Here is an 11,388-nt window from a genome sequence, read left to right as displayed (position 1 = left end):
GTATATTCCTTTTTGTCCCTATTTATTTTTCTTCACATGTCTACTAACTCTAATTTTTCTAAGATTTCATTCACTTCTCTTACCTCTTTCTTATTTATTTTTTTGGTTTGATTTATCTAGTTCGGATAGAGGAAGGTTCAGATCTCCCACTAGTATAGTTTTTCTATCTATTTCATCCTTGAATTCCTCTAGTTTCTCCTTTAGAAATTTGGATGCTATGCCATTTGGTGCATACATGTTGAGTACAGATATTTCCTCACTGTCTATACTGCCTTTTATCAGGATGTAATTACCTTCCCTATCTCTTTTAACTAGATTTATTTTTACTTTGGCTTTGTCGGATATCATGATTGCAACTTTCGTCAGTTGATGCCCAATAGATTTGGCTCCACCCTCTTACTTTCACCCTATGTGTATCTACCTTTCTCATATGTGTTTCTTGTAGACAGCATATGGTAGGGTTTTGGACTCTAATCCACTCTTCTATTTGCTTGCGTTTTATGGGTGAGTTCATTCCATTCACATTCAGAGTTATGATTACCAGCTGTGTATTTCCCAGCATTTTGATTTCTGCTCCTTTACCTGCCTTTTCTTCTTTCACTATTTCCTTCTACACCAATGTTTGCTTTTGAACAGTCCCCCTTGTTCCCACCCCTATTTTACTTCCCTTTCTACCCCCCTCCCTATTTATCCGCCCTTATTTTCCCTATAGTCTTTCTAAAATTAACCCCCCATTCCCTCCCTCTCTTATACTGCTTCCCTCCCCAACAGACCGTTTGTTACCCTTCTACTATAGGGTGCGAATCTATTCTCTGCCCCCAATGGATTGGATTGTTTTCCCCTCTTTGAGTCACTTTCAAAGCACATAAAAGTTGAGTATTTCCTGTCTCTGACCTCTTTACACTTCCATTGTATTGATGTTCTCCCCCCTCCCACCATGAGCTTCTTTATGACATATAAATTTACCCCCATTTGTTTCTTTTCCCATTTCTTTTAATATTAACCTATTTTTAAGCTCTAGTTATACATATAAATATATATATATGCATACTCATGCATATGTATTTTTGCATGCATATATCTATATACCTATTTATGTCTTGTCCTTTCATCCTATACAGTTAGTTGCTGTTCCCTCTAAGTATACTTCTTTTTGCTGCCCAGGTAATAACAACAGTTTTTAAGAGTTATGAATGACCTCTTTTCTTATAGGGATACATATCATTTTAACTTATTGAGTCTCTTAAAAATTTTTTTTGTTTTTGTTTTCTTTTCCCCCCTCTTTTTAAATTACCTTTTGATGATTCTCTTGAATTCTGTGCTTGGACATCAAATTTCCTGTTCAGGTCTGGTCTTTTCTTTACGAATTCTTGAAATTCTTCTATTTTGTTGAATGACCATACTTTCCCCTGTAAGAATATAGTCAGTTTTGTTGAGTAGTTGATTCTTGGTTGTAGACCTAGTTCCCTTGCTTTCTGGAATATCGTATTCCATGCCTTTCTTTTTTTCAGTGTGGATGCAGCCAGATCCTGAGTTATCCTCACTGTGGTTCCTTGGTATCTGAATGACTTCTTCTTGGCAGCTTGTAATATCTTTTCTTTGGTCTGATAGTTCTTGAATTTGGCTATAACATTCCTGGGTGTTGTCAGTTGGGGATTAAGTACAGGAGGTGATCTGTGGATTCTATCAATCTCTACTTTTCCCTCTTGTTCAAGGATTTCTGGGCAGTTTTCTTTAATAATTTCCTGTAATATAATGTCCAGGCTTTTTCTTTTGTCATGGTCTTCTGGTAGGCCAATAATTCTTAAATCGTCTCTCCTTGAACGATTTACTAAATCCTCTGTTTTGTGAATGAGATGCTTCATATTTTCCTCAATTTTTTCATTCTTTTGGTTTTGTTTTATAGTGTCTTGCTGCCTTGTGAGGTCACAATTCAAGTTGTTGTATTCTGGTTCTTAAAGATTGGATTTCATCCTTAGTTTTTTGGTCATCCTTTTCCTTTTGGTTGGATTTTCTTTGGAGGTCATCTTTCATCTTCTTCACCTCATCTTTCATCTCCTTTGCCTCATTTTCCAGCTGGTTGATTTTGGCTTTCAAGACACTATTTTCTGTTTCCAGATGACTTATCTTAGTTTTTAAGTTCTTTTCCCAATTGTCTTCAGCCTCTCTTAATTGTATTTTGAATTGCATTTTGAATTCTTCCAAAACCTGTATCCAATTCGCTGGGATTTCTGATTTTTCCTTTGCTGGGTCCTCCCCCTCTGTTTCATTTGCTCTTTGCTCATTACCTGTGCAGAAGCTGTCTATTGTAATTTCTTTCTTCTTTTTATGTTGTTTGCTCGAGTTTATCCCTTCTTTGCTCCCCGTATTTGGCTGTGCTCTTGATCCTCTCATTTTGTTTTGGTTTTGGGACTGTCAGTCTCCCCTCTTGGAGCTTTGTCAGATCTCTTGGTACAGTCTCTAGGGGAGGAATGTTAGCTTCCCTGTCCTCTGGAGGCTTTTGATTGAATTGAGTTCAATTGGGTTGGGCTGTATGTGGTATGAAGGACTGAGGCTCTGAAGACTCCTGGAAGGCTGGGCCGCCCAGGCTCTCTCCAGTTCTCTCCAGCTGCTTCTCAGCTGTCCGCAAGTGCCTTTGCCCGCCTCCCTAAACTCTGAGGAGTTCTGATGGGATTCGTTCAACTGGATTGGTCTGGATGTGCCCGAGGCTAGGGTGAGACTGGAGCTCCATGGAGGGACCCAGCCAGGGTCTGTTTCTCCCTGGCTTCCTCCCCGCTGTCCAAGCTGGATGCTCCGAGCCTGGCACCCCACTGCTCACAAGGTAGACCCTGCAAACCAGCACCTTTGCCCGCTCAGAGGTTCCTGCTGCTGCTGGGGGCTCAGCCCTCTGGGTTGTGGGGGAGGGGTCCTGGGACCTTCCCTCTGCCTTCCCCTTAGCCCTGAGTATTCTCGGATTCCGGCTTTTTGGAGGAGTACCTTTTGATTTGAGCCCAGAAGGAGGGTTCCCCGCTTCTGTCGTGTTGTTCAGATTGAATTTTGGTGCCCTAGGAGCATTCAGTCTGTATCAGTAAGGAAGGGTCTTCCACGAGGTCTGAACTTTTGCTGCTTGCTAAGGTGCCATCTTGACTCCGCCCCCAGATTTTGGTTTTAAATGATTATTCTCTTACAAAAATAAACAATATTGAGATATATTTTGCATGATAATACATGTATAACCTAGATCAAATTGCTTGCCAGTCTGGGAGGAGGAAGGGAAGAGAAAGAGGGAGAGTATTCAGATTATATAACTTCAGAAAACTTATGTGGAAATTTGTTACTTCATGTAATTGGTAAAATAAAAAAGTATGAAAGCCCAGAATAAGCTATCATCACCCAGGAAATTGAAGACAATGCAAGAGAATTAAAAGTTAAAAAACTTTTTAAATGATACTCTGTTGAGAAGTAAAAGATCAGACAATGGAAAGCTATTCAGGATAGATGGTATTAGGATAGAACTGCTCAAGTTTTGTTTTTCTCTCTGCCAAGGAGAATCACCTTAGGATAATGATAACTAAAAGATAGAACAAGAATAGGTAGCACTGTTGATATGTGAGGCAAGGAGCTAGGGTGGGGGTGGGGGTGGAGAGAGAGAGAGAGATTATAGAGAGAAAGAGAGGGAGAGAGAGAGAGAGAGAGGGCGGGAGGGGGATTAATTGTAGAAATACATCAGTACTTCATAGATTTGAGTCATTTTACAAAGGAATTTTCCACCATGGAATACTGAAAGAATTGTTAGGTAGGATTGCTCATTTTAAAAAAAATATTTAACTGTTACTTTCTGTTTTAGAATAGATACAAGTATTGATTCCATTGCAGATTGGTAAGAGCTAGGCAATTGGGGTTAAATTAATTTACCCAGGATCACATAGTTAAGAATCTCTGATGCCAAATTTATCTATGTGTTTGGAAAAGTTATGGTGAATAGGAGTGGTACTTCAGATTTGGAGAAGAAAAATGCTGCTTCAGTTTTCCACAAAAAGATAAAGTCTCTGAGCTTGACTTCAAAATTCTTGGCAATATTCTTGAGATGATTAGTGAACATTCAGAATGGGAGTGGTGATTAAAAAGAGCTTCAGCCAAAACAGGTCATGCTATACTCATCTAATTTCCTTTCTTTGACAAGGTTAGTAGACTGATAAATGAGGGCAATTTTGTTTTCCTGTATTTTAGTGAAGCCTTTGACAAATATTTTCATGCTATGCTTGTGGAAAGATGGAAAGAGATAGACTAGATACAGTATAGATGAGGAAATGAGATTCTGAGATTTTTAAATGTCTTATCCTGTCACATAGGCAAGAAAATGGCAGAGCTATGATTTGAAGTCAAATTCTCTAACTCTAGAATGTGAGGGTTATTCTACAACACCATCCTATAATGGTGTAAGAAAAAAACAACAACCTCAAAAGAAACAAAAATAGTCTCACCTACCCAGAATCATAGTCTAATAGAGGGACAACATGCAAATGACTATATAGTCACAAAATATATATATATGAAAAGTGGGGTTGCCATTTGTTCTTCATTTCATTTTTTAAAACCCTTACAAATGATATCTTAACTTGCAGGAGGATTGGGTTTAAGTGAGACAGAGTTGTGGAGAGTTGTCAGCTTCTGTCTTTCTTCTAGTCATCAAAGTTCAGTGACAAACAAAAGTCAGGATAGCTGTTGATGTCCCAGGATGCAATGGATAACCTTGGTGTCTTTAATGTCTGACCAAGCTCTAAGCACTCCACAGTGGCTACTTCAGACGCCTTCATAGCCATTGGAACAAATTTTTCTCTTCTGCTCATTCCATCAGGGACAGTCTTCACATGCTTGGGTTGGATATTCCCCTAATTCTCCAGTGGATTTGAGGATAAATGGGGTGTAGTTTCAGAGGGAAGGCACTAAGGTTAATCCTTGAGGACTGAGAAAGACTTCTTGATGAAGGTGAGACTTTATCTGAGACTTGAAGGAAATCAGAGAAGCTAGGAACCAGGTGAGGAGATAGAAATCTATGCATGAAGGGCAGACAGTGAAAAATTTCAGTGGGGAGATTTAGTGACTTGAGCAAGGAACAATACGGAGGCCAATGTCACTGGTTTCCAGAGTATATGAAGGGAGTAAAGTATAAAATCACTCAAAAGGTAGAGAGGGCAAAATTCTAAAGGATGAACAGAGGATTTTATATTTTGGTCCTGGAGGCAATAAAAGTGGAATGAGCCCCTTAGGGAGGTAGAGGTTTCCCCATCACTGTAGGTATTTAAGCAAAGGCTGAATCACAACTGTCAAGTATATTGTAGAGAGGATCCCTTTTGATTGGTAGGGGTGAGACTAGATGGCTTCTGATGTCCCTTCCAACTGTGAATATCTGTAATTCTGTGGCACCAAAGATTTTGCAACATGTTCTTTGGTTAGCCTTTCCTTGTGATTCAGAATCATCATTATGTACATCAGTCATTATCCTCTGCTATAATACATTATGCCCTTAGGGCTTGCTCCCCCCTACACTAACTGGCCCCAGATTGCTATGCTTAGCTAATTGTTGCATGTGCATTTACATTTTCTTCTGTCTCCCCCATGACTGTAAGGATGTCAACTCTCACTTCTTGCTTCTATATCTGCCCTAGAAGATTCTCTAAAAATACAGGACTTTCCTAACTGCACTTAATTTGCTGCAGCTTATTTTCTCTGAATTCCTAAGTCAGATCATTAGTTAATGGCTCCCAAGTAAAAGCTATTAATTGATTAATATTGATACAATAGAATTAAAGTCTGTGTTAAAGTGACTTGCTAATGGCAGTAAGGTGTTTCCATGGATAGAGTATTTGACTTGAAGTCAAGAAGAGCTGAGTTTGAATCTTACTTCAGACCCTTACTAATTTATGAAACTGGGCAAGTCGTTTAACTCTTCTTAGTCTTGGTATTCTCATTTATAAAAATGGGGATAATAATAGTTATCACCTCTTGGATTTTTTAGAAATAAGATAACATTTGAAGTGCTTTGCAAACCTTAGGGTACTTTTGTAAATGCTAACTTTTGTGAAAGGGACAATTATTTTAACTATTCAGTTAGAATTTCATTTCCTATTTTATTTACTTCCATTCATTTTAAAATTAAATTCCCTCCTTCAAGAATAGGTTGAAAAGAGGGAACAATTGATTAATATAAGCATCAATTAAGTAGCTGTTGTTGGTCTTTTGATTTTTTAAAGAGAACCAGAGACATCCTAGGGTGATGTCTTGTCTTGCCTGTGAATTGGATTTAAGTGAGGTAGAATTGCTTGAGATCATGTTATTATAAGGCATAACACATGCCAGACACTGTGCTAAGTTCCAGAGATACAAACACAAAAATGAACTAGTCCCTGTCTTCAAGGAGCTTATACTCTGTCAAATGAGACTAGCTTCCTCTCAACAGGGTGAAATAACTTGAATGGACTACCTCTTATCTTCCAAGAGAAACTGAGGAAGGCCACCTGCATAGCCAGTAGACCTAGGTGATGAGTTTTTGGGAGGAAATGAATAAGTCACACAGCACGGGCAGCATGGAATATTGGGGGGAAATAATAGATCCAAGAGAGTATTTTGAAAGTAAATTTCCTTATTTTCTCTCAGATGGGATGAACTCTGATTCTAGTGTTCTTTGAGCTGAGAAGTCAGTTTGTACTCACCTTTTGAGGTTTTACAGATGGCAAACATTTTTCTTTTCAGTCTCTACTTTCCAGATAGAGGATCCATAGTCTTCTAGCCTGTCCTAATATAGACTATTTGCCCCAAATAGAATATAAACTCCTTGAAGGTAGCAACTATTTCCTTTTTGTCTTCATATCCTCAAGCTAGCTTAGTGCTTGAGACATGTAATTGTCAGAATTTAAGAAAAACTTATTGCTGTAATAGATAGATCTAGAAGTGAACTTTGACATCACCTATTCTGACTTTACTCATTTCTTACAGATCAGGGAACCCAAGCCTGAGAAGTGAAGGGACTTACCCAAGGTCATATAGGAGAAAAAGAAGCAAAGCCAGGATTCAAAATTTGATATTCTAGGATTTTTCTACCATATAATAATTCTTTCTACCACATAATAGTCTCCTTAATGTAGACTTCCAGTCAGTTGAGATACCCACCTATGGGCTTTTCCAGATCTGTTTTCATCTTCCTTGTCTGGTGATGACACAAACAGTTTTATTTGAATGGAAGCTATTGTTTTCAGTCTCATTTTTAATATATTTCAATATATTGTTAATCTGTGGGATTCATTTTTTTTTTGTAATCTTCAGGGAACAAGTGATAATGGTTGACATAATGAATAGAGCATTGAGCTTAGAGTCAAGAAGATCTGGGTTCAAAACCACAACTCAGCCACTTATTAGGTTTCTGGCCCTGCAAAAATCACTCCAACTCTCTGGGCCTCACATTATTGATCTGTAAAATGATGGGGTTGGACAAAGCCCCTTCCCATTCTAAATCTATGATCATATGATGTTTCCTTTCTTTTAATGAAACTCACCTTTTCCTTATGGTATAATTCATACATCCAATATATATATGTATATATATGTATGTATACCATGTACATACAGACATGCACACATATGTGGACATCAGCATTTTTTTAATCAAGTCTATAATTTTTAACTGCACTGGGCTATTAAGTTTGTGCCTCTAATGATTCCTCACTTTCCTTCCCCAATCCCTTCCTGACCTCAGATACTACTATTGGCTTAACTTCAAGAGAGAATTTGCCCTAATTTGCCAAGCTCTCTTCATGTACGTTCAAAGCATATCTAATATTATTGGAAGAGAGAGGAAGCAAATTACTTTAGAACTTCCTTTTTAGTTTCGTAGCCACAGTCTTAGAAATGGTGAAAAATACTATAATACTAAATATTACTTATCATTATATATTATTACATGTTATTATAGGGAGTTTATTATTTTTAGGTGACTCACAGTGATGAACATAGGTTTCCCCTATAAAATGAGAGAGCAGGCTTACATTTTACTTAATTCCATCCTTCTGCTTTGTATCCTTTTAACACCCTGGATTTCACAAGGGTAAGTTGGCAGACAGTTTGTTTCGAGGTCTAGAGGTTGGCTGGTCAATTAGTCAAACTCTTAACTATAATAATAATAGTTGACATTTATAGAACACTTTAAAAGTTAGCACAATGTTTTACATGTATTGTTTCTCATTTAAGCCTAAAATAGGTACTAGAGATATTATTGAATTCCATTTTATGGATGAAGAAACTGAGGCTCTGAGTTTAGATGACTTTCTAATGGTCACTCAGTTAGAAAGTGTTAGAAGCAGGGTTTGAACCTAGGAAGGTCTGCCTGTTTCAAGTGACTAACACATATATAATCCTTCAGCCAATAAGAGTCCAAGTAATATTTAACTTTTAGTATTATGAGACCCTCAAAATCTCAGTTTCCTCAACTAAAAGTAGGGATAATATTACTTTCATTATCTCCCTCTTAGAGTCACTGAGGAAAAACATTTTGCATGCATTAAAGTATGAGGTTGATCAGCAGTACTCCCATTTTAGAGATGAAGAAATTAAAACATAGAGAGATTAAGTGAATTCACTCAAAGTCACACAGTTTAAACCTAGTTCTCCTGACTTTAAATCCCTTGTATGTTTTCATTCTACACTGTCTTTTTGAAAAGGATGCCTGTTCTACCTTTACTCTAGTGGACCCTTGAACATTAGTGATTGGTAAGTAAAGTGATTGGGTGACAGTAGTTAAAAGATTCCAATTTTAACCCTGTATATCCTAGGCCAATCACCAAACACCTTGCCTACGCAGGTCATATAAAACTCATAAAAATAGAGGAAGAGAGGCTATAAGGATGGAGTGGATGTGAAGCTATAATTTAGACATAATGGTGCTATAGTAACAGATCTTTTAGTGCTCCCAGATTGGAAAATCCCAGCTAAGGGAGACATCTGAAAATTAAAAAATGATAAACAGCAAGGAAGAAACTCATTTTCTGGTTCTTGTGTGTAGCAGTAACTGCCAGGTCACTGGACAGTTGTCAGTTTCCTATATCCTTACCTGTTGACAGGTAAGAAGACAGTTTATTTTTTTCAATCAAATTTTCCCGAGTTGTTGTTCTGTTAATTCTCTCGTGATTTGATTTTTTGAATTTCTTTTCAAGTTCTTCCAAGGGTTCTTATGGAGCCTGGCATCATTTGACACTTTCCTTTGCCCCTTCATATGTTTTCTTTTGGCATTGTTGTCCTCTTCTGAGTTCATATTTAGATCTTTCCTGGAACTAATGTAACTTTCTAAGGTTTTTTTCTTTGTTTTTTGCTCATTCTTCTAGTTATTATCCCCCAATTACTTTGTTTGCTTCTTCCTACTCCCACCCACATTAGCACAGTAAACTCTCTGTACTTAAAACATATTTAATTAATTGAATTTCTAATTATTGCTTATGAACTGAAAAAATTCTGGTTTTTAGAAACTAGAGTAGGACAAAAGGAAATGGGACCACAAAAATATAATGAAGAAAACAACTTCCTAAGGAATAGAATGGACCAAATGGGAATGGAGGGGGAAAAACACCGAAGAAAACAACTTCTTAAAGGGTAGGATTGACCAAATGGAAAAGGAAACACAAAAATTCAAGGAAAGAAGCACCATAGGAGGCCAGATTTGAACCTAGGACTTCCCTTTTCCAGGCCTACCTCTCTAACCACTGAGCAACCTAGATGCCCCCTTCTATATACAATCTTGAGAATACCTTATTGCAAGACACTAATTTAGGCAAAAGAAATCCTTATTTCTGAGAGCAAAAGATACTTATCAATTGAATTACCAAACAGGGTCTTAACAATTAAAGAAATGTCTATGTAGAAGATAGCATTTTATCTTATTTTTCTGGATAAAGTTAAATAAAAAATGTTCTCCTTGATTGCACTTTTATGCATGCCAAAATTATGTAAGATGGAAGTATTTATATGAGATCCCATCTGGGATCTGCTTTTGGAAAAAGATATTCTGCATTCTTTTGACAGGTGGGTGGGTGCAGGCTCCTTCCATAAATCTACCTGACTGAGACACATTTGCTCTGTCTCTCTGAGACTATCTACGAATGAAAACTGTTCATTCATAGCACAGACACCTTGTGCTTTCCCTTTTTCCTTCAACACTGAGAAACAGGTTTGGAGTTTCAGTTTATTTGCCCTTTTCAGGTCTAGGAACCCAGGAAACCATGGTGATCTTGGAGCCAGAATTTCAGAACCAATGTTGCTGCCAGCGCAGCAGAAAAGTCTTAAGAAGCCAGAGTGCCAGGATGTTTCCTGTGGGATATTTTGGATTTGGTGGGGCTATGTTATATGGGACCCGAGCTAAGCTGTGAGTATATTTCCTTCCCTTTCTCTGAGACTGAGTAGAAAAGGGAGATGATGTTCTCCATCCATCCAGATGTTGTATAAAATGGATAGTCTTGCTATGCCTTTTCAATCAATATTCCTTTGTACAAAAGTACAACTTGTAGTTGGCACATGAGCACTAAGATAGGACACAGTGGCAGTCCAGTTTCTGACTTCTGGAATGAGGGGCAGAACCTCCCCTGCCCCATCTGTGACCCAGTGGCATGGTGTGACTGCATGCCTGGACATCAGAACACATAACTCAGACTGTCCAATCAAAAGCAGAAGAGGTGTGACATCATGGGCAACATATAAGAGCCAGGATAAGTAGGGAAATACTCTGACATTTGGGGGGCTTGTGAAAGAAGCTTTCTTGCTAGTAAGCTGCCCCAGTGCTTACCAGCTATGTAAGCCATGTCTTGCAAGCTGTACAACAGGGGGCCAGTTCGGGACCATGCTGAGCTGAGAATCCAGGAACTAAGATTTGCAACTCTAGCTGGGGACTTTGAATTAGGTAGGCTGGTAACCATATTTCTCTCTTTCTTTTCTTTATTAAAACATATTTATAATTTTATATCGTCTCCAGGATTATTTTTTTTATTTATTATGGTAAAAGCTCATCTGATTCTCAAATGATTAAAAGTAATTGGAGTTGTGGGAATACCTAAAACTGGGCAAACACAATTGATGGGGACTGGAGTGAATGTTAGAGGCTAGACACCCCCAATTCCCTTAAGGGTGTTGGAGAACTCTAGAAGAGGGTTAAAATGTAATACACCTGGCCTTCAGGCAATATGGGCTAGGGCAATAATTGTTACCTATCTTTATTGGTCAATGGCTTCTCATCACATATAGTATCTTCTAGAAGCTGAATATTTTGGTAAACTCTACTAGCTTTTCTTATTAAGTTTTATTATTGACTTTTGCTTTCAAATTCTAGTTTTCCCCCTTAAATTATCTTTATTATGGCACCATGCAATTGAA

The sequence above is a fragment of the Monodelphis domestica genome, chromosome 2, assembly GCF_027887165.1.
Source record: "Monodelphis domestica isolate mMonDom1 chromosome 2, mMonDom1.pri, whole genome shotgun sequence".
Classification (NCBI taxonomy): domain Eukaryota; kingdom Metazoa; phylum Chordata; class Mammalia; order Didelphimorphia; family Didelphidae; genus Monodelphis; species Monodelphis domestica.
Note: the sequence above shows the minus strand (reverse complement) of the source record.